Source organism: Capsicum annuum, chromosome 4 (genome assembly GCF_002878395.1).
Source record: "Capsicum annuum cultivar UCD-10X-F1 chromosome 4, UCD10Xv1.1, whole genome shotgun sequence".
Classification (NCBI taxonomy): domain Eukaryota; kingdom Viridiplantae; phylum Streptophyta; class Magnoliopsida; order Solanales; family Solanaceae; genus Capsicum; species Capsicum annuum.
Window position 1 is genome coordinate 29,509,261 of NC_061114.1, and position 4,725 is coordinate 29,513,985.

A 4,725-nucleotide genomic window follows, 5' to 3' on the forward strand; every position below is an offset into this window, starting at 1 on the left:
TAGTTCATATAATTTTTGCATCAGGAATGAGAAGGGTGATCTACGATAAGCAAAATGCAGTCAAATGGAGGATACAACCAGTATGCAGGCAGAATTAACAGCTTTATTATAAGTAAGCAAGTATTTCAATAAAGCTATTATAATCAAGCAATTTTCCAAACTGATTCAATGTTAGTATATAAAATCATGCAAAAAGAATGGTCATGCCCATGGATTATTGCAGAGATAGTGGAGAATATTCAAGCTTTACTAGCAGGAAAGGTGTATAAATTTCAACATATTCTTAGAGAAGGAAAAAAACTAGCTGATTTTTTAGTTAACAGGGCATTAGATAAAGGCGATTTTAGTTGTTCAACATTCAACACACTGGAAAGCACAGAAAGGAGAATACTTAATACTGATAAGAACTAGTGTCCATATGTAAGAGTATCACCATGCAAGGGGTGATGGGGCTAGGAAGGCTTAGCATACAATTTTTCACAAAGCATATTTACAAGAGCAGAAGAGCCAACCAAAAAGGTGAAAATCTAGCTAGCCTATGTACTTCAATCAATAAAAATGGCCCAGCAAAATGGAAGGAGCCCGAATCGACCTGGAACTTGAACTTTTAATATTTGGGGCAATGGATTGAAGTTATCCATGCATTTCATTCCAGCTCCACCTGTGAAGAAATGAGAATGAGTCTAAACTTTAGATTAACCAAACACAACAGTATAGCTTACCAGATAAAAGAATGAGAGAACGAACTGCCAGGAGATTGGATCAAACAGAGTGTTGCACTCTTCTCCATCTATCAGAGGTCTCAGCTGGAAAAAATAAAAATCAGGCAAAACAACAAAGAAATCAAAACAAGGAAGAAACATTACTCGTGATAGCTGATACAGCAGGACATGGAAGGATTAAGCCAAAAAAGTTAATGACCCAAGGAAGTAGTATGATGAAAGTGGAGTTATCATGCGGTGGCAACATAACTATAGGTGGGGGATTGGAAATGGAATACAAAGTGGGAATAGGAAACCTACAAAGGGTATATATAGGAGCAACATGTTCAGGTCATTATTGGAACGGGTTGGGCTATTTTTAAGTGTTAAGTGTTTTTTTTGTTTTTTATTTTCTTGTTTTGTGTGGATTAATAAGGGTGTTGGGCCCAAAGTGATGCATGAGTTTAATTAATCAATAAAAATCCAAAAATTTTCCTTTAAAAAAAGTTCACTTCTTAAAAAGTATAGTAGCCTTACATAAGTAGTGTTGGTTTTGTAACTCAAAAAATAAAATTTCTCTCTTTCCCTATGAAAGTTAGATGCTAAAACCAAAACGTGATGCTAAAAGTTGACTGAATAAAAAATAAACTATCACATTATAATTATTTTTTAGATAATATGGTATTAGAAGATAAATATTTATATCAAACTAAAGAGACAATCAGACAAAATTAATGAATAAGAAGAGATTTGGAGGACTTAAATTAAAATAAATGCAAACTACATTATGGATAAGAACTGTCTAAATAGGAATTATTGAAAAGAATAACTAGTTCAGATCTTAGGATCATCCCGGGTATGCATGTTGGGTTTGTAATGAAAGTGAATGAAAAATTGAGTGGAAGTAAAAATTTGTATTCACTTTATGAAGAAGTGTTCTCCAACATTGGTGGGATAAAAAAAAATTTTCATGCTTAAATATAGAGACATTACTTCATGTGTATAGTGAGGCAAGAAGAAGACAAGCTTCACACTATCGTCGCTCACACGACTTCGACTTTGAATTTTAATTTGAATTTGGATTTGTCAAATGATTGAGAGACTATCCTTTTAGATAAAATTTATAATAAATTTAAGAGTTAATGATCCAAAAATCTAATCTGGAATATCTCCATTTGCTATACGCACACGATCATATTCGGATACAGTCACAATGCACCTCAAAAGGATGCAGCCCTTAGAGGCATTATTTGGAATTGTAAGGTGACTTGCATGCGTACTAGCCACTTGTGGACATAGGTGCCAATACAAGTCATCATACGAACACTATTTTGTGTAAATGTTGACATTCAGGCGTATGTCACAACCTGCTATCGTAGATGGGGTCCGCAGGTCATCTCGACATTTTAAGATGTTATAGCTTTTCATGAACCATTACTTTTTTAAGCAACTTTTTGTAGCTATAAATACCCGATTGCTCCTTGGGTTTAAACATGAAAATTTGAAGTAAAAAAACACTCTCTTCTTTTTGAAAAACGCAAGTGTGATTTACAAAGGATTGAGTGAGTTCGTAGTTAGGAAAATTTGAGGTCACACTATTTGCTGAAGTGAATCAGTTTATCCTAGGAAGATATATTAACTTCGGGTACTTGAGGGGAATAAATTCCTTAAGGACACACCATGAATTTAGTGGATTTGATTCTTTCTTTTTTTATCTTTTTCTAAATGTTGGTTTTGCTATTCATAAAATAGTTTGAACTGCCTTGCTGTTCTTGAACTTGGTGTTTAAGTTCATGTTGTAAATACAGATTATTCCCAGAATACAATAGTCTTAAGAAATTTATATATCTATATTTTGATTTCTGGAGATTAAAGCCTTTTGATTTTTTTCTTCTTGAACTTGACAGTTCGTCATGTATCAAAGATTCATCCGATTGGCGATTTGAAAAATATAAGAACTTCACTGTTAGACTAGAAATAATTTATTTAAAGTTTATTGTTTGTACTTGTGATACTAAATTGGTTGTCTATCTGTGAAAATAAAATGACTATTAAAAATTAAATCGATGAAGAAATGACGAATGTTGTAGAGACTAACATTGCTACTTTGAGTTATTCGAATGCTGCTCTTGTTATGATACTGGCAAAAAAATCAAAAAAAATTCTGGGTATTGATTGCAAAAGTTAGTAGCAGATGATGTTCTTTTACCTGACTATCATAAGTCTGTAAAGGTTCATCAAGAAAAGCATTTTTGAATTGGCCAAAGAAACCAAAAATATGGTGTTTCTTAGTAACTGAAGCTTAGAAGCACTCAAATTTCTTATATAAGAATTATATTTTGAGTGGCCTATAAGATGATTTGTATAATGTGTACAGCAACATGAAGATCTTGAAGGAACTCTAGGATGCTTTAGAAAATAAGTACAAAACAGAGGATGACGGAACAAAGAAATTCATTGTTGCAAAATTTCTAGACTTCAAAATGGTAGAAGGTAAAGTTGTAATTACCCAAGTTCAAGAGTTGCAAGTCATAATCCATGATCTCCTTGTTGAAGGTAGAATTTTATTTAATACATTGTTAAAAATTTTAAGAATGTTCTAAATATTCACTTAACCTTGGTTGTAGGTTTGGTTACGAATGATATTTTTCAAGTGGCTAGAATAATCGAGAAGCTACCACATTTGTGGAAGAACTTCAAAAACTACTTAAAATTTAAGCGCAATGAGATGTGTGTTGAAGATCTCATTGTGAGATTGAGGATTTAAGAGGATAATAAGGCAATATAGAAGAGACCCTGTGGAAATTCTATAATAAATGAAGCAAATATTGTGGAAGATGATCCCACTAAATCAAAGAAGAGAAAAAAGCATCAAGATAACAAGGCAATCCTCCTTAGAAGTTCAAAGAAAATTGCTTCAATTGTGGTAAAGTTAATCACAAGTTGACTGATAGTCAGACTCTGAAGAAGGGCAAGAAAAAGGATGAATCCAGAGAATAAATAGACAATATTTGTGTTATGCTTTTAAAATGTAATCTAGTTGGAAATCATAGAGAGTAGTGGATTGATTCATGTGCCACCTGCCATCTGTGTTCCAACAAAGAACTATTTACGTCATATGCTCCAGCTCAAACTGAAGAGAAAATATTCATAGCGAACTCCACTACTGCAAAGGTTAAAGAAACAGGAAAGATCTGCTTGAAGATGACATCGTGCAAGGTGGTGAAACTAAACAATGTCCTTTATGTTTTGGAGTTGCAAAAGAACTTAATTTCTATTTCACCTCCGACTAAGAATGGATTCAAATTTGTATTTATTTCTATTTCTGACCAAGTTGTAATAAGTAAGAGTGAAGTGTATGCAGGTAAAGGTTACCTCACCGATGGTCTTTTTAAGATCAATGTAATGACAATTGATATGAATAAAAGTTCTGATGCTTCTTATTTACTTGAGTCAAATGATTTATGACATGAACATTTAGGACATGTCAATTATAAAATCTTATGAAAACTGATTAGTTTAGAAATTTTATCTAACTTTAAATGCAGTAAATCAAAGTGTTAAATATGTGTTGAATCTAAATATGCTAAGCATCCATTTAAGTTTGTTGAAAGGAATTTCAATCTCTTAGGCATAATTTACACAGACATTTGTGATACAAAGTCAATACTATCTCGTAGTGGAAAAATATTTCATAACTTTTATTAATGGTTGTACTAAATTTTGTTATGTTTATTTGCTGAATAGTAAGGATGAGGCAATAGAAATATTTATACAATATAAAACTAAAGTTGAAAATTAGTTAGATAAAAAGATTAACATGATAAGAAGTGATAGGGTTGGTGAGGATAAATCTCCTTTTGCAGACATATGTTCATAAAATGGAATCATATTCACCTCAATCAAATGAAATTGTGAAAAGAAAAAATCAAACGTCGAAAAAAATAATAAATGTCTTACTAATAAGTTCAAGTTTACCACAAAACTTGTGGGGGGAAGCTATCCTTACAACTAACCAAATACT

At 32.2% G+C, this 4,725-nt stretch overlaps 1 long non-coding RNA gene across 1 annotated transcript; it reads right to left on the bottom strand.

The window, feature by feature from the left end:
* Nucleotides 1-378: 378 nt before the first annotated feature.
* On the bottom strand, nt 379-1,290 carry LOC124897862. The gene is made up of 2 exons (XR_007054808.1): nt 723-1,290; nt 379-661 (listed from the first exon to the last, which is right to left on the bottom strand). It is a non-coding gene; the product is annotated as an uncharacterized LOC124897862 (long non-coding RNA).
* Nucleotides 1,291-4,725: the final 3,435 nt, after the last annotated feature.